This window comes from Acinonyx jubatus, chromosome F2 (genome assembly GCF_027475565.1).
Source record: "Acinonyx jubatus isolate Ajub_Pintada_27869175 chromosome F2, VMU_Ajub_asm_v1.0, whole genome shotgun sequence".
NCBI classification, from domain to species: domain Eukaryota; kingdom Metazoa; phylum Chordata; class Mammalia; order Carnivora; family Felidae; genus Acinonyx; species Acinonyx jubatus.
The window spans coordinates 31,924,983-31,945,019 of NC_069394.1; the positions used below are offsets into that span (position 1 = coordinate 31,924,983).

At 38.0% G+C, this 20,037-nt stretch overlaps 1 long non-coding RNA gene across 1 annotated transcript in view; it reads right to left on the minus strand.

The window, feature by feature from the left end:
* Positions 1 to 594: 594 nt before the first annotated feature.
* LOC113600615 (uncharacterized) overlaps positions 595 to 20,037 on the minus strand; it is a 61,952-nt gene continuing 42,509 nt past the window's right edge. Inside the window, exon 4 of the long non-coding RNA XR_003421691.2 lies at positions 595 to 3,345. This is a non-coding gene — a long non-coding RNA (uncharacterized LOC113600615). The remainder of the gene's footprint in view (positions 3,346 to 20,037) is intronic.

A 20,037-nucleotide genomic window follows, 5' to 3' on the forward strand; every position in this document is an offset into this window, starting at 1 on the left:
TTTATCTTAATGAGTACTGATAAATGTATAGAATTGTTGAATCACTATATGGTATAGAAGAAACTAATGTAACACTGTGTGTTACTTATATTTCAATTACAAAAAAAGAAAATCACAAGGAAGAGAAAATATATTTATAGCATCATACTATATTTATTGAAAAAAAATAAGTGGACCTACATAGGTCAGAGCCATGTTGTTAAAGGGTTAACTGTACCATATTTTTATTCCAATAGAACACCAAATATGCATGCCATAGTTCATTGTGTTTGTTTCACTTACCAATAGATTTTAGAGATAGTTTCACATTTTAAGATAAATTGTCTTCATTATTTCTTTCTTTACACTACAGAGTATGCATATAAAAGAGGTATCTAATCAGTCCTGTAATGACTGACTTTTAAATTGTTTGAAAACTTTTGCTAATGTAAATTATGCTGTAATAAATTTTGGCTTCATAGGGTATACACCTTCAAAAGGTGATAGATTTTGCAAAAATTTTTTCTATAGATTTGAAAAATTGACACTGAGAGCCAACAATTTATGAGAGTCCCTCTTTCCCCATACCCTGACCAACCCATTTGTAATAAATATTCTTTTAAATATAAACTCAACTCAAAGTACAATGAGGGACCAGAAATGAGGAGGAAACTTAATCACAGCAGGTAACTATGTGATGAAACTATCATGGAAGGGAAATCCACATGTATAATCTAAGGATATAGGTTTTAGCCCTCATCAACTAATGAAAAAAAAAAAAAAAAAAGACCTCACCTACTGAAAGAGTTACATGTTCAGTGAAAGAATAGTCTAGAAATAATATTCCAGTTAACACAGGAAAGGAGAAGATAGATATCATGTTTTGGTTGAGACTGTAGGAGGCAAATTGAATTATTTCCAGGTTGAAATTTAAATTTATACTAACTGGATGTTCTAGTTACTCCCAAGGCAAGACACAAACATAAAACATGTTGTAAGAGAATCCTACTTCTGGCTATGACAGAGTAGCTCGTAATGGTTCAGGCTTTTGCCAAAAACAATTACATAACTGAAGAAAGTATACCAAATGTTGGAAAACCGGCAGTGCAGATTTATGATTCCCAAGATAATGAACTCAAGCAAAGTAGGCCCCAGGATCATGAAATCTCTCTCTGTTGGACACTTCCTGATGGCTGCATAGGTGGGAGGGACCACAATAAGACAGTGGCTTTGCTGAGGTCAGAAGACAGATATGAAAGTAAGAGATGATAGAGTAGCTGGAATTTGCAAAACAAGATCATAAGAGATAAGAGAACTTGCTGAGAAATAGTTGCAGAAACTGGTCTGTGTCCCTTTGAGTTTCTTTGAGTTTCGTCTAAAATACAAGCTTTGTATTCATAGGTCAAGTCTCTGTGAAGCCTGATGAAGTACATCTACAGAGAACAAACTACAGGGAATCGCGAGCTCAACAACACTGGAGTTCACACAGGGCTGGAGACGTTTTAGAATAAGCCAGTGTAGGAGAACCTCAAGGAACACCCCAGGATTCCAGTGGAGCCAAAACATTGCCATTCATTCCATAGTGCTGTTCAATACTAGAATTTAAATGAGAACAAGAGAGAACACCCGGGTAGGATTTCTAAAAACAGACACCATAAATGAGAATTTCATTCATGCATGACTTCTCTTTCCATGTCCTATATATTTAATTGTATTTATTTTCAGTAAGTAGTCTGACAACCAAGGATACTGGTAGGAGGCCTTTCTTTTAACAATTTTCCAGCTGGATTTTCTGATAATACCCAGTAAGCTATGTCCACTGGCTATGAGAGCACCAGGCTCCTGTTACTTACAGCTTCAAGAGAGGTGAACTCCTGCATCATAAACTTTCTGCAGCACATGTGACAACAGCTATTGCGAATTTCTTTCACATTCACTTCTGCTGCACCAACTCTCACTACCATTTTCAGCTCAGATGTGACCTTAAAATAGGAACAAAGGCATGTAGGCAAAGAGAACTGATGGAGATACCCCTGCGGAACAGCCTTGTACATTTCAGGGAAGTCACTTTCAATGTGTATACTCACTCTATGGTTTCAAAAATCAAGGTTTTTTTCTTTACTGATTTGTCCATGTTGGGTTGAGCTTTAAACTTCTTAAATTTTTCAGTGGAGGGGCTCCTGGGTGGCTCAGTCGGTTAGGCGTCCGACTTCAGCTCGGGTCACGATCTCGCGGTCCGTGAGTTCGAGCCCCGTGTCGGGCTCTGGGCTGATGGCTCAGAGCCTGGAGCCTGCTTCCGATTCTGTGTCTCCCTCTCTCTCTGCCCCTCCCCCGTTCATGCTCTGTCTCTCTCAGTCTCAAAAATAAATTAACGTTAAAAAAAAATTTCAGTGGAGCCCTGAAATTAGCTGTGAGAATAATGTATCAGTGTAAAAGGGGTTTACTATGTGTAATATTAAGATATTTCTACACATAAACATAAGTTCCTTGGTACCACATGGATTCTTCAATCATAGCATATTTACTAAAAATTTAGAGGTGACTTGTGTCTTTTAAGGAGAGAAGAGACACAGTCAAAGGGAAGAGAGGAAATAACTCACTGTATTGTTTGTCGTCAAGAGGAAATCACCAATCTCACTGATTAATATTCATATTTAAATATTTATTGAAGCCCTGACTTAGGCACCCAAATCCTATCTTTGGGATATATTACCATATCTAACTAGGTGCCTGCTCATCAGACCAAGAAAATATATAAAATTATACATTGCTAAAGGTTTAATTAGGTAAAATTAACCTTTATACTCATTTTTCCATGACCCTTACAAAAATATTTTATGCTAACAATTAATATGTGTGTCTATATTTCCTAACACTTTGAAGAAATGAAACCTGTTCAATGAGTCAATATGAGCCCACTTCAAATCCTGTTTCCCTCTGTCTCTGCCCCTCCCCTGAATGCTCTCTCTCTCTCTGTCTCTCTCTCAAAAATAATAAAGAAACATTAAAAAATTCAATTCGAACATTGCTCAATGAGCTAACTTAAGTACAAAGCTAATTTAGGTATAAAGCAGAGTTCTTTTCTTTGCTGTTTGTAAGAGTCAGCGTTTTCTATAGAAACAGGGCCAATAGGAGATTCTATATGTGTACACTGATTTTATATATACATATATAGATAGATACATATACTCACATGCATACATGCACACACATGTGCATACACAGGCATACACACAGGTGTATGTGATTGTACATAGCTCACGTGATCACGGGACTCCCAAGTCTGAGACCTGTAGGGTGGGCCAGCAGTCTGGAAACTCAGGCGGGAATTGATGCTGCCATCTTGAGGCAGAATCTCTTCTTCATCTATAGACATGTAAAATTAGAAAATAGGTTATCTGTTCCTAAAATTCAGTGGTGGGATAGGACAGGACACACTTTCCCATTCCATTAGACATTTATTCACATGTCTTTTCAAGGTCATCTAAGCTTGTTCTACTATGTGCTTCAAAATTCTTCCAGACTCTACCCATGACCCAATCCCAAAGCCATCTCCACATTTTAAATTATTTGCAACAGCAGCACATCACTTCTCAGCACCAAAGTCTGTGTTAGTGTCCTGGAGTTGCCATAACAAAGTACCCCAAACTAGGTGACAATAGAGGCAGAGATTGGAGTGATAGGTCTTACAAGCCACAGTATATCAAGAATTGCCAGCAACTGCCAGAAGCCAGAAGACGCAAGGAAGGATTCTTCCCTAAAGCCTTCAGACAGAGCCTGGCCCTGCTGACACTTTGACTTTGGACTTCTAACCTCCAGAGCTGTGAGGCACTAAATTTCTATTATTAAGCCTCTGCATTTGGGACTTTGTTACAGCAGCCATAGCAAATTAACACACTGTTAAATCTTGGGTTGTTGTTGTTTTTTAAATTCTTTTCTATACTTAATGTGTTTATATTTAGCTACTTGTCTTATTTCCTTAGCTTTGGAAAGTCATTAAATTCATTTTCTACTCTTTCTTTCTCCATTTCCCAGTTGCCAATATATACTAGTATATTCCCAGATTGGCATTTGTGCCTTGCCTTTCCTAACACTTACATGTACCGAATCTTCCTAAGAGGAAAACCCTCCATATGTTCTACTACTGACTCAGTATGCCGAAGACATACCAGGTTCGCATGAAGGCCAGATGTAGCAATATAGGCTCTACCGGGGTATAGGTTTGCATTATTGCAACTATCCCAACTGATTTGTTCATTAAAGATTTATTTTATGTCTACCATGTTCCAGATCCTATGTTAGTCACTGTTTAGCATGACACTAGAAGGCTCACTAAATGTTTTCTTGAAGAAAACATGATCCAAATTATATCCCCATGGGTAGCATTCCTAACCAGCGTGTCACCTTGCCAGGAGCCATCCCTCTTACAGGTAGTAGCTCTGCCCATGATGGCCCAGTCCCGGCTTCCTTCCCTTTCTTACTCTGTTATGTTGTTGAGACCCCAGCATGTGACCACAGCTTATTCACTATATTCAAATCCAACCCGCCATCTACCACCTTTGCGACTTCAGGCACTTTGCTTTGAATTCTCTGTACTGCATTTGCAACGACTTCAAGAGGTCCATGATAATATATTCAACCTCCCAGAGTCGTTGTAAGGATTCAGTATGATAGCCTATCTTGAGAAAGTACAATGTGAACAACTGTTAATTGTTATTATGGCTGCTCTTAAGGACCTTGAAGTCTAATGGGAAAGGACTGTTGAAAAAGTATTGCTAGGTCTGCAGAAAACGTGTGTATTTGTAACCAGCTTGAGTGGTATCTCCACCCTGACTCCTAACTATTGTATTCATTTAGGAAATTACAAATATAGCTTACGTTGGTCAGACCTAGTGTTTTTAGAGTTTAGATGATATGAGGAAAGAAGTGCTCTTAGGCAAATAAAGACAAGTTCCTCTTGAGAACATAAGGGAAGATCATATCCCACTTACACATAAATGTGCCATTAGTGAATTGCTCATTCTGGCTCCAGATTTCTTCCTTTGTTTCTTCCCATTTATTAAGAACCTCTGGATTTGGCTTCTGTTTTGCCTGAAAACATGAGAGGAAGACTCAACACTTGGCTTGTTGTGTGGTTTTTGTTTGTTTGGTTTTTTTTTTTGGTCACTACCTGTGACTGGAAGCGTCTCAAAGTAAGTTGACGGTTTAGATATGCCTTAACAACCTTACTTACAGTTGATAAACTCACCATTTTGCACCAACTTGTGCTAGGGCAGTTGGAAAAAATCAGATACTGGTTTCTATTCCATTTCCACAATTTAGTAGCTGTGACTTTTTGTTTATTTTTATTTTTTGGCAAATTACTTCCTCTCCCTGAGGCTCAGTTTCCTCATGTATACATTGAGAGAAATAAGGATTAAATGAAAACTCGGCACATGATATGGCTGAGAAAATGATAACACTTCCCATCCTTATTCTTCAGTCACCATTTTGTTGATTTACCATTGCTTTTTTCAAATCAAACCAAGCGTATATAAATGGAATTTGGGAGCAAGAGACAAAGGCCATTGAAAAGAGATCAGGGGATGAAACATGGCAACTGGATATACTTAATGGGCATGTTTGCTGTCCTTGAGACACCTAGCATTTTGTTTGCCCATGGCATTGAACTCAGACCCATTCTCAGACATTTCCTTTCCAATCAGTCGTCCCTTCAGCCATCTCTCTCTAAGTGTAAATTTCTTTCATTTTTAAAATATACCTTACAAAATAAGTTAGTAAATCAATTATTTATTTTCCAGTCAAAAAGTACAGTGTGAATCAATGCAAGGAAGACTATAACATCTTCAAAGTGAAAAGCATCTTGATTTAAATTCTATTTCTTCTACTTAGTAGTGTTGTAACCTTGAACAAGCTACTTATTTCTCTGAACGTTAGTTTCCTCGTTTAAAAATGGCTATAATTTTTTCCAACTAGACTGATATTTGAAAGGAAGTAATATGTTGCACAAAAAAAGCACCTGGAACATCTTGTAGCCTAAAACTAATAGGCAAAATGTTAATCATTGTGGGAATTACTACTAAGACTCTGAAGATAGAAATTATTTTATCTGAGAAGTTGTAAGACAGAGTGTTCCTGCTGTTTTTCTTCTAGAATAATAAGTGGATGGGAGAAAAAAAAACTAACGATATTTTGAAAACAATAAAGTGGGGGAACTTTATTAAATATATTAAAATATCTTTTATGGCTGTTTAAACAAGGGTATGTGCTAATGATTCAATAGATACATCAGCTAAACAGACCAGTCTAAAATAAACTTTAGTATTGATAATAAGAACTTACTATATGGTAAAGGAAGAATCACAGAGTAATGAGAGGAATACATTGTTCAATAAATAATATTAGGAAACTTAGCTAAATATATAATAAAACCTAGCTAGAACTTTCTCAAAACTTACATTAGGATGTTTCACATTTCTTTCTCCTCCACACTGTTGCCTGCCCCCTTCCCCCTACCCCATTAAATATATTTTCAGGGGGTGCCTGGGCGGCTCAGTCGGTTAAGCGTCTGACTTTGGCTCAGGTCATGAGCTTGCATTTCATTAGTTCAAGCCCTGCATCGGGCTCTGTGCTGACAGCTCAGAGCCTGGAGCCTGCTTTGGATTCTGAGTCTGCCCCTCTCTCTGCCCCTCCCCTGCTTGTGCCTTCTCTCTGTCTCTCAAAAAAAAATGAATGAATGTTAAAAAAAATTTTTTTTAATATATATATTTTCAGGAGTACAAAGGCTCACATCTCTAATTGTGCTATCTTCTTTTTTTTTCCTTTCTTAAAAACTTCTAGAAATACTATAGTTCTGAAGATTTTTATGACTTCACATAAGTCTTGAGTACCCTTACTCCTCAAACCAAGAGACTGAAGACTGATACAGTTTTCAAGACCATTTCACATAACATTTAAGTTAAATGGTTAATGTCTTTGATGCTGCCTTTGACTTAATTTTCAAATGCTGCTAACCCAGTAACTTAGCTTAAAAATGGACATGAGGAAGCAGCTGTTTCTTTCCATGATGGTAAACTAGCCTAAGCCACTGAGTTAAAATTAAAGCTGGGGAATCTACAGAAGCCAGAGGAAACCAATACACCACGAAAAACTTGGCCAGATCGAAATCTCTCTTGAACATGCGGTATGTGATGTGCGCGATGTAGGTTTGTGTGTGTGTGTCTGTGTGCATGTGTGTATGTGGTATGTATGGTATGGTGGCGTATTTGTGATGTGATGTGGGGGGTGTATATGTAGGGTGTGGGAGGTATGTGGAGCACATAGTATGTATGTGTGTGTGGTATGATGTGATGTGTGTACAGTGTGGTGTGGTGTGTGTGCGTGTGTGTGTGTGTGTGTAGGTGGTGTGTGGAATGTGGTATATATCTGTGTGTGTGGTGTTTGTGCACATGATGGGCAGCAAGATCCTGGGACACATGCCAACCAGAGGCAGCAGGGAGAAGGTTAGTTGGAAGAAAGCTTCTTCCCACATGCCTTGGCCAAATCATTTCCTGCCCTTTGACCACAGAGATCAGTGATCATAGTGGCCCTGGTCTCTGATGTCTGTGTCCAATGGTAAGAACTGGGCAGCACAAAAGCCCTACTGAGCTGAAGAGTAAGGTAAAACAGATGAAGTCTGAGAAATCATTCCTAGGAATTCACCCCTAGACTCCTCCAAATTCCCAGAATCAATAAATTATACTTTTTTTTAATCAAGAAAATATTGATAAATATAGACTATTATTAGTCCATTACATAAACCTCTATATATTGCAAATTATAATGTCAGACCAACTATGTTCTTTGCACATAAGACAACACAATGACAAATTAAAAACAAAGAGCTTAAACGTCCATGTTCAGTGACTAAATAATAACATATTGCCAAACATTACAAGCAAAAGAAAATTAAGAAATGGTTACAATGAAATGATAATGAAAACAGTAGTAGTCAAAGTTTGTAGTACATGGATAAAGCAGAACTTGGAAGTTTATGTATAATCTAAATAAGTTTATCAGATCACAAAAATGTTTTTAATTTTTAAAAAAATGTTAATGTTTATTTATTTTTGAGACAGAGAGAGACAGAACGTGAGCGGGGGAGGGACAGAGAGAGAGACACACACAGAATCCAAATCAGGCCCCAGGCTCTGAGCTGTCAGCACAGAGCCCGATGCGGGGCTCGAACTCATGAACCGCGAGATCATGACCTGAGCTGAAGTCAGATGCTTAACTGACGGAGACACCCAGGTGCCCCACAACAACGTTTCTAAAAAATGCTATCTATTAACAATGCCTAGAAACAATAACCAAAGGAACTAGATTGTGTGGTTTCTAAAAACCATTTTCCAATAAAGGGAAACAGAGCTCTGGAGAAAATGGCTGATTTTGGATCTGGGAAATATATGTGTAAAGTAAATCTGGAACATTTTCTCATGATTTAGTTGTTTTGATACCTTCTTTGCAAAAACAAAACAGAAATAAAAACCAAAACACCCACATCACCAACAACAAAACAAACAAAAAACAAAAAATAAAATAAAACCAGAAAAAATATATTCCCAAAGACTACAGGAGCCATATCAACAGGACTAAGAAGCTCATTTGAATAGGTTCCTGCTAGAAACAGCTGGGACACTTGGAACATCAATAAGGAGAATAATTACAACATAGATTTAAATACATCATATGTTTGAATCCATGAGTTCCCAAGATAGGAAAAATTCAGTAGTTATCTTTGGAAGATGGCAGGGAACCAACTCATTGTTGTTAAAAACCGTATTGTAAGTAAAAAGAAAGAAAGAAAGAAAGAAAGAACGAAAAGAAAGAGAAAGAAAGAGAAAGAAGGAAAGAAAGAAAGAAAGAAAGAAAGAAAGAAAGAAAGAAAGAAAGAAAGAAAGAAAAAATATCAAGCATGTAACTTCTCTTTGCAAACTGAATTGCAACCTAACCAAATATCTGATAGTGGAAATTTCCCTTTGTAAGAATATTCAAGCTACCAAAGGAAGGAGAAACGATAAAGTTAGAATATCATCACTTTAAATAAAAACCCTGAAGAACTAGTGAATCTAAGCAATGATCATCAGTGGCTGCTAACATCATAAAAAGATGACAGCTAGACATTATGACCCTCCCAATGGAAGGATACAGTACCACCTGTGAAACAGACTTGCCAGCAAATCAACTTGAAGTCTGATTAGATCTTTAAATTCAACTACATAAAGCAAGAAATATGTACAGGTGATGAAGGAACATGTGGAGTGACACCACAGGGGTACAGACCACAAAATCTAGATTGTGGGAGATGCTGCAGGGTGAACAACCTGATCTCTTCAACAAATAAATTCTAAGGGAGAAAAGAGATGGAAGAATTTATAAATTAAAAGAGATTTAAGAGACATATCAACCAATTGCAGTGTGTGGATTCGGACATAACAGGAGATGGTGGAAATTTGAAAGCCTAATTGGATATTTAATCACATTACAGTAGTATCTTGATTTTTTAAAGATATGAGCATGTTATTTTCTGTTTCATTATCTTTTAGAAATGACACCCAAACTTTTGAATAAAATGATATAATGTCGAAGCGTTGCTTTCAAATAATAAAGGAAAGAAAGATGTGGGTACAGAAGAAATAAGAGAGACCGTGAGGTGATAATAGTTGGGAATCAGTTGAGCACATTGGAGCACGTTATACCATTCTACCCTCCTGTGTTTTACATTGTTCATAATAAAATATTAAATTTAAAAAAGCGTGCTAAGTATTTGACAGAAGTTAGAAGACCAACAGAAGAAGCCCAAAGAAACAAAGAAACAAAGAATTGCAGAAATCAAAGAAACAAAGTAATAAAGAGAAATAGAGAAGAGTAATATAAACAAAAACTGGTTACTTGGATTCATAGGATAGCTTGTGGAGGGGCGCCTGGGTGGCTCAGTTGGTTAAGCACTGGACTTCAGCTCAGGTCATGATCTCACGGTTCATGGGTTCTAGCCCCATGTTGGCCTCTGTGCTGACAGCTCAGAGCCTGGAGCCTGCTTCGGATTCTGTGTCTCCTTCTCTCTCTGACCCTCCCCCACTCACATTCTGTCCCTTTCTCTCTCAAAAATAAACATTAAAAAATATAATAAGACAAGCTTGTGGAAAGATAAGCTTGTGGAAAAAAGAAGATGCAACTAAACGGTATGAAAATATTTCAAAAGAAAATAGCTACAGATAAGTATTTTTATAAGATAGTTTATTTTGTTTGTGACCACCTTGTCACATCAAGCTAAAAGCTGATTTGTCTTCCTCTGGTACATCAGCACTAGGACACAGTGTGGTCTGTGTAGCAGGAAACAGCTGTCCATCACTGGAAAGGAGATCTCTTACCCTAAATTAAGAATTATTATCTTTGTTTACATATCAGTCTCTTATAATTTTGTTCGATGGAGCGTCCGTCTCCTTGGGTGTAATAAGATTAAATTTCTTATTTATTAAGAAAAGAACTTAGATTGAGATAAATTCACCAGAGATAGGATTTCTTGTGTTACCCCTGTGAGGCCTACTAATCAGCCCATCTTTGTAGTTACACGTAGTTCTAAGTAGTTATATGTCTGCCTTTCCTCTTGACTACTTGCTCCTGGAGGGCAGGTCAGAGACTGGTCTATCTCTGTGTTCCATTCTTCCAGAACAAAGACTTAATAGAAGTATACCCATAAATTGAAACATTATAAAATGTAAAAATGTGTTTAAAAATACCACAGTCACACACACACACACACACACACACACACACACACACGAGAAATTTAACAGCTCAATAAGCATTAAAGAAATAGGAGTGTTAGTCGGGTATCTTAACCCTCATATATTAGGGTTGAGATAGTTGTAAAGAAGAGTTTCAACAAACTTTCAAGGAACAGGAAATTCCTATGGTTTTTTTTTACAAGTTGTTACAGAAAATTTAAAAAGAGTAAGTTGAGCCTGGTGTAGTGGTGTTTTCAAGGCCAAATTAGGAAAGGACAATATGGCCCCCCCTGAGTTATGGATACCAATCAAGGACTTCACTTAAGCTTACAAATGAGAAAATTGCAAGAACACTGCATTCTCCTCCTAATGATGAGAATAATCTGGAAAATCACATTGTATTTTTAAAACCAACTGATAGTTGAGGATGCACAGAAACCTAACAAACAGAAATCCAGAAAGTGATGAGCCCTTCCTAGGAGAGGTGAGACCCACAGCTGCTGCCATCCTTGGTACACAGCAGGAGAGAAAGAATCTGTTCCAGACATGGCTAAAAAAAAGTCTGTGGAAATTCTAACAAAATTGTTAAGCCTGAATGTGAGCTGGCACGGTGGTGTGGAATCTCTAAGATCTGCACAAAAGAAGACAGGCCGACCTGACACTCCCACCAGCCTCTGCTGGGTCCAGGAGAAACATGGGAGGCAGGACAGGCGAGTTGAGAGAGACCTCCCTCAGCAGCAAGCATGAGAGTTTACTGCCTCCCCACAGTCTCCAAGAACTCAGACTTCATCCTAGTGGCCAGAGAGACGGAGGGACATTCTCTTTTTTAGGGGTTAATATTTACTTCAGCAGCACCTGGGTGGCTCAGTCAGTTCAGCGTCCAACTCTTGATTTCAGCTCAGGTCATGATCTCCCAGTTTGTAGAATCAAGCCCCATGTGGGGCTGCACGCTGACAGCACTGAAGACTACTTGGGATTCTCTCTCTCCTTCTCTCTCTCTCTCTCTCTTTCTGCCCCTCCCCCATTCATGCTCTTGCACTCTCCCTTTCTCTCTCAAAATAAACTTTAAGAAAAAATTTACTTCATTCTCTACTTTTCTTTAACACACAGTGCCTAGCAGTCAATCAAAAATTATGAGGCATGAAAAGAAGCAAGAAAATTGGACCTATTTCTTAATGAAACGTGGAAGAAAACAGTACAAAGAAAGAGGGGTTGTCTTATGAGATATTAAGACACAGTAAGTCTTAATGCTATAGTATTAGGTTACAAGGCTCTGAGAATAAGAACAGTGTCATATTGGACTAAGGACAGGCATAGTGACCAGTGAACAGAGCAGTAATTGAAGCATTGTACTCTGAATGGTGGAGTCCTTGTTCCCAAGTCAATGATTATTCATGATATGTAGAGACAGCTATTTTACAGAGTAATGCTACAAGAAAACAGTCCACAGAGAAACTTAATGGCCTTTCTCTGCTCTGAAACCCATTCTGTGACCTACTGGCTGACCTGGAAAATGGTGTACCTCAATACCAAAAAAACAAAGGGCAGGCAGACCAAAGTCACTCTTAACTAGTCTTTGAATAATTAACAGGGCCAACAGTTTAGATCCCAGTAATTGTCTTCAGGACTTTTATGTTAGATGTTAATTACAGCACTCAGGCCTCACTAGTTAATTGAATTGGTAGTCAGAGAATTTAACAATTACTTTGTATTGACCATATGCTAGGTGAGACAAATGAGAATCTGCTCTCTGGGGATAGTTCTACTAAACGAGCACTATTTACTTTTTTGTCTTAGTAGCAATGAACAGAGAGCACCATGAAAACACGAGAGTATCCTGGTAAAGCTTGAGAAGTGCACAGTTAACCACAGACTCTATGTAGTAGTTATTGTGCTATAACATAAAGCTCTGTCAGATATTTGTCATTACCCTTTTTGGGCCTCTTTTAGGTTCCCGGACTCCATTCCAACGTGTGGAGGGGGAGTGTTTTCCCCACAAGTCTAACAAGCAAGTCTGACACAATCTAGCCCAGGGTAGCATCAGGTTCCACAGGTTAAGGGTTTAGTCCTACATGACTGCTTCCCTCTCTTCAGATGCCAGTTTGCAAACCCAGGTTGTTACCTGTGCTTCTGGCTGACTGGCTACAGATGGGGGGTTTCAGGGAACTCCTCCTTGTACTTTAGACTGACCGACTCACAAGCCCAGGTTGTCAGCTAGACTTCAGACTGACTACTCATCAGACATTCCCAGGACCCCCTACCTGGGTTTGATTAATTTGCTAGAGTGGTTCACAGAACTCAGACAAACATTTTACTTACTAGAGTACTGACTTATTACAACAACCATATGGGAGAGACACTTAGGGCAAAGTATGAGGAAAGGGCTCAGAGCTTCCACGCCTTCTCGAGAAGCGCCATTCTCCCACCACCTCCACGTGTTCACCAACCCAGAAGCTCTCCAAACCTTGGAGTTTCTGTGGAGGCTTCAGTCATGACTGATTAAATAATTGACCACTGGCAATGGATTCAATCTCCACACCTTCTCCTCTCCCCTGAGGTAAGGGGGTGGGACTGGAAGTTCCAACTCTCTAATCAAAGGGCTGGTTCTCCTGGCAGCCAGCCTCCATGCTTGTCTCTTCAGTAACCAGGAAGAAACACCTTTGTCCAAGGGTTTTGGGAGCTCTGTGTCAGAAAAGACCATGAAGATCACATATAAATTTCATGCATAAATCACAGTATCACAGGGTCAAATGATGAAAGAAAACCCCACAAATGCAAGAGTAGGAGGTCCGAAGCACATTGCACAATGACCGTTTGTACAGATATAGTCATTTTTCTAAAAATAGGCAAGGGTTCATATCCTTAACATACGCAATGTTTTAGTCTCAATAAATTCTTAGGACATAGAAAGATAACATGGATTTCTGCATAGACCACAAAAGCTTTTTAATGTTGCAATAATGACCCATTCTTCTCAGATCCCATTTTGAAAACCACTCGTCTATATGGGGACTGAAAATAGAGAACAAGGTTTGCAAGAAGGGCAGGATCAAAAGTGACTTCACAGGTTTGAGGCATAAGGAATTAGATACAGGATAATGGCAGTCAGTGGTGTTGGAAAGACACAGGAAGGAAGAGATTTCAAAGAGAAAATAAATCAGGAGTTTCACTTGGGACATTTTAATCTTGAGTTTCTTGGGAGACATTCCAATGAAGATGAGTTGGTAGGTAGAAAAATGGGAGCGGAGCACAGCGATAAGGTTTGGATCAGGTACACGAACACCACCAGATGGTATTTAAAAGAATGAAGGAGACTATTTAGGAGTAAGTGTAGAGAGAATGTAAGGTGATTTCAGAAGGATCCTTGAGGTATTCCAACATTTGAAAGGTAGGGTATAGGAAGAAGATCTAGCAAATAAACATGAAAGCTACCAAACAGAAAGAGGGGAGGAATAAACTTTCCTAATTCAAATACCCCAAAAAGATTATTGCACTAACCTCTTAGATAGTCTCCCAGCCTTTCAACTATTCTTCATATTGATTTTAAAAAAATAAAATCAAGTTATTCGCTCACTTAAAATAATTATTTCAGTCAATACTCTTTATGGTTTGATCCCCTGACCTATGTGATAATTTAATTGAGTTGGAAAATCCTTTCCAGGAATTTCAGAAGAAAGATCTTAGAAGGCTAATGGCTTGGTTAGTGGAAGACAGAGAGGATTACTACCCACCGCCTTGCATGCAAGTCAGTGACGTTTGTGTAGGACAGAATCATGTGTGGTAGTTCTAGCATAGGACTTAGTATTTATTCCTATTACTTACCAAGGCCATTACAATACACAGTTTTAGGTTGTACTGATCTCATAGCCCACAATGTGAATGGCTCTTCAGTTGTTACAAAACCAATGACACTGTTTTATTTTATATTTGCTTATTTACTTGTTCTGTGGCCATCAGTAAACTGCAATCTCTTTGAGGACAGGATTTTTCTTTCTTTATCACTGTATCCCTAGTACATAGCACAGTGCCTATGTGGTATTGTGATAAAAAATTATTATTGAATATATAAGTACTACTAGTATAAAGCCTTTCTATCATTTTATATCCAAAAATGTTTGTTTATTTTTGAGAGCAGGGAGAGGCAGAGAAAGAGGGAGACAGAGAATCCCAAGCAGGCCCCACTGTGTCAGTGCAGAGCCCAACATGGGACTCGATGCCGCAAACTGTGAGATCATGACCTGAGCTGAAATCAAGAGTCAGATGCTTAACCTACTGAGCCATCCAGGCACCCCATCATTTTAAGGTTTTTTTTATTCCTCCAAAATTCACAGCATGTATGTTTTGTACTAAGAAATGTGCTATATCCTAGAGCTGAAGGGATGAGCCATAAATATAAGGTCCCTCACCATATGGAGCAGAGATGATCTTTCTCAGTCTAGCCAATTCTGTTCAGTTCATTTCAGCGCAGCTCAATTCCCTGCAATCCAAGTCAATTTATTCCCAGTGCAACTCAACTTAGTCCAACCCAATTCAGTGTAATGCAATGCAAGTTCAACACAACACAATTAGATGTAATTAAACAAACTTGCAATTAGCACGTAATTACATGTAATTAAACACCCAACATGGGGCTTGAACTCACCACCCCAAGATTGAGTTGCATGTTCTATTGTCAGAGCCAGTCAGGTGCCCCAGTTGAAGAAACTTTAACTGAGCATCTCATATGCACCACGGACTGGGCTAAGTGAGCAAACATTCAACGATTCGTAAGGATTTTACAAATCCTTACAATTTGGAAAACATGTCTTTTTAATGAGGCATAGATTAGAACATTACAGAGCATGTCAACTTTTATGCATTGACATAAAAACATCTCTTTTTTAATAGTTTTTTTTTATTTTTTAATGTTTATTTATTTTTGAGAGAGAGAGAGAGAGAGAGAGAGTGAGTGCAAGCAGGGAGGGACAGAGAGAGAGGGAGACACGGAATCCGAAGCAGCTCCAGGCTCTGAGCTGTCAGCACAGAGCCCAACACGGGGCTCGAACTCATGAACAGTGAGATCATGACCTGAATTGAAGTCGGATGCTTAACCGGACGCTGAGCTACCCAGGCGCCCCTAAAAATACGTCTTTTTTTAAAAAGTCTTAAAATTATCTATTGGTTATTTAACATGTACAAGAAAATTTTTAAATTTAAATTTAAATTAAAGAAGAATCAAATAACAGTTAAACAAAACTTGACTGTTTGAGCCCAGATGTAAAATTCTAAGACTGTATTGTCTAGCTCTTTGGGATGTTGTTTGTGGTTTATATTTTTGGATCCAAAGAGCATAGGAGATGTTAAATTTAGCCTTTTGATTTGTGTGCTTTGATAATTTACACTTTTGTGCCCAAAAAACTGACCACTTTTATCAGGCTCTGACTGATTATGGCACTTTGCAGAATTTCCACCAAAGCATAGTGTATCATCAGGGAGAAGTTTCACATTGTACCAGTTGTCCAATTTGGATCATCACGTAACAATGGGCTTCCAGGTTTCGGAAAAACTAGGACATTGGTTGTATATTCTAGTTCTCTTCATGCATGCCCAATCCTCCCCAACATTTTGTCCTACTCAGTTACGGTGCAGGGAAGTTACAATTTATTTACTTTCCCCTTAAAATCTGAAATTTGAGCTTTGTTAGTCCAGTAATGCAAATACATTTAATTCCACTTTTAACAAGATGCCAAAGGTGGAATTTATTTCTGACTTGTTTTCCTTTTGCTCTTCAGGATCCAAAGCAACCTTAGAATTCATTGAAAAGTCATCATTTTTTCCTTTCTATGCAATACGATAAACACAACTCCTACTCACTGTTCAAGTTTAATGTCTGTTGAAATTTTTTCTCTACCTTTGCAGGCTAGATTGGGGATCCCCATAATGTGCTCCCTCGCCCTGAGGAATGCTCTTATCACACTATGCTCTTTCTTGCTTCTCTAATTGCTTGTCTTCCATCTATCTAGAGGGTTCTATCCAAAAGTTGGTGGGAGGGAGACATCTATGTCCTCATCTCTGCATTTCCAGTGCTTGTCACATAGTGGGTACCCAGAGAATGCCTGTTGAATGAGTATGCATGAAGCCTGCAGCATTTTGGGATCCTTGAGTAGTAGCCTTTGGGGAAGAATCTCTTGGGATGGCAATTTATTGAGTTCTCTTTGGGTCCAGCAGTTTGGCAGCACTATATTCTATAATCTAAAGTTGAGGCTAAATATGTATCTGTTTTAGGGGAGAAATGAGCAATGGCCTTTGTGGTGAATCAGCACTATACGCGTGGGTAACTCGAGGCATTCTTCCATTAGTTATGCCAATCAACTAGTGCCTTCTCTCTGCTTTTTGTACAGGAAGCTTATCACCAGCACCCAAAAACCTCTAAGTAAAGACCAAGCACTGCCTATGCACAGCGAATTTAAAAGATCGAACACATGCCTTAAGGTTTAATGTAAGTAAGCATTAAATAGGTATATACTAGGTAAAACAAAACTACTTGAAAAACTGGGTTACTTTTGTTACTTCCATGTTACATAAGAAATTGGGGGTAACTTAGGATATTTTTGTATGCAGAAAAGTCAATCCATAGTTTTACTTTGTTTTAAAAGTTCTTATTTCATTAAAGCTACGAATACAAGAACCTATCATCTCTTTTAAGAGGCTTTTGTTTGAGTTACATTTCATATAATTCTATTTAAAATTCTAGCAAATTTTACCAACCTCCTAATTGCCTTTGGAAAATATTTGGTTTCATTTACAATTTCATTAAATTTACACTTTCTTTCTAAGTACTCGGGTTGTCTGAATTAATAAACAAACTATTTCCAAGTACTTAAATAACTTTTATATATCTGATAATTTGAACATGTATGGTGAGCCTTGCGTTCTAAGTGCTTTGAAACCCTATATAAATCACAAGTATAAATCAATATGGAATATATGACTAACCCGTTTTTCTAATATGTCAAAGTCTCTCAAATATTGCCGCCATATAAAATCACAAAGACTGCCAAACAAAAATATAATCGCTGGTATGGATTTGATTCTCTCAGACGTTGATATACTTCATTCTAAATCTTTCCAGGTTTAAATGATGCTCACCCAGGAAGAAACTATCATGTAATTTCACACAAGTTAGGAGGATATCATCCCATGTAATTTTGAGGTTGCTTTATCAGAATGTGTGAAGCTATCATTTTAAGGGTAAGGAAATTTGGCTAAAAGGCTGACAGACTCCTGGGGGACTCACTGAACCTTATATCATTGATGATATAACTTCAAGATGAAAGTGGTGACAATACCCTTCAGCGGATGTTTTTCATTGTTCTGAAAGGAAACAACATTCTCTGCTCAGATATTCAAATAAAAAAGTTATGTGTACAAAACAGAAGTTATGTAACTTCCATTACTAATGACGTCCATCACTTATGGAGGGAGAATGAAAAAGAGTCTTCGGGTGGCCTCACCATACCAGTTTCTAACTGGTGACCCCTACTGTGGCGTTCCAACATATACTATTTCTCAAAAAGATCTAGAGGAGTTGAGGCCTAGGGTGGAAGATGATAAGCTCTCTGTGAGTGAATTCTGGGTGAGGTGAACATACAAAATGCACATTATCCCTTCTATAGATTCATAAGAAGCTGGCCTGCTACAGGTCTTCCACACCCAGTCCGATTTCGAATGCCTGTCCAATGCTGTATCTGCATATTCAGGCTTTACCCTTTCAGAGGTCATTTCTCTTCTATTTAAACTATCTTTGTTATTGAATAGAAGCTCAAGGCAAGGCTCTCAGTGCAGGTGACTAAAGTATTTATTTCTCTTTGAGATTATCTCAGAAGAATACTCAGGAACCTTGGGGGAAAAGTAAAGACTGGGTTTACATAGCCTGAAAAGATTAGGTTCTAAGTAAGAAAAGAGATCTTTTTTTTTTCTTTTTTTTTTTTCCTGAGCTTTCCGAATATCAGAAGGAAATCTAAAGGGGTAATAATTTCTTTTATTTTCTGAGAATCTTTAGAAATGAACTTTTTAAAGCCTACTTTTAAAAAAATCTCAATTTAGACTAGTCATATTTCAAATGCTCAATAGCCCTTGTAGATAGTGGCTATTATACTGAATAGCACAATTCTATATTTTTATTGTAGTGGTGACTATATGGCATATGTTTACAAACATTATCAAGCTATAAACTTAAAAGTAGCAATTTTATTTTATGTAAATTATACTTTAACAAAGTTGATTTTAAAATATTTATAATGGCTTCTATTCCCTTTATTTAACCCTGAAGAATTTTATATTCAATTTAATCCAGATACAATACTTATCCATCCTATGAACAATAAATTTAAAGATATAACTAACCTCAACCTCCTTACTTGTTATGCAGTAATGGAGGGAAAATATAGAACCACATTGCTAACTTTGTCATAAGCTTTTGACAAACACCCTTACGCTTCAGTTCCTGTTCCAACGCCCTGAGATTATTTCAAACTGTTAAATCGTAAATAACAGCAAAACAGTAGACCCGAGACTTTCCCATTAGAATCATAAATAAGATAAAAAAAAAAGTCCTCCTATCAAAATTAATACATATTATTAAGGACCTTCTACCTATGTAAAGATAATACTAGCTACCATGTTTTGACGATCTACTGTGTGTAAAGTATCCTCTTAAATTTTACATGTGTTATTTCATTTGCTCCTGACAACAACCCTGAGGCAGGTATTATCATCCTCAATTTAAATATTAGGAAACTGAGGCTTTAAAGATAAAGTAATTTTTCCAAGCTTGGGAGTGATAAAGCTAGGGAGTTTTAGGGCTAGAATGCAAATCCACGTGCTTTTGAAAACACTGCCAACGCTGATAACCAGTGACCCGGACACTACTTCTCCGAAGGCAAGATCATGGAGTCAGAACTGTACATACTTAAAAAGAGGAAGTGAAAGGGTGCCTGGGTGGCTCAGGTGGTTAAGCGTCAGACTTTGGCTCAGGTCATGATCTTTCAGTTCATGAGTTTGAGCCCTCCATGGGCTCTGTGCTGACAGCTGGGAGCCTGGAGCCTGCTTCAGGTTCTGTGTCTCCTCTTTCTGCTCCTCCCCCCCCACCTCTCTCTCTTAAAAACAAATAAACTTTAAAAATACATACAACATAAAACATAAAAAATAAATACATAAATATCAAAAGGCTTCTTTTTTTTTTTAATTTTGTAATGTTTATTTTTGAGAGAGAGAGCATGTGTGTGTGCGAGTGGGGGAGGGGCAGAGAGAG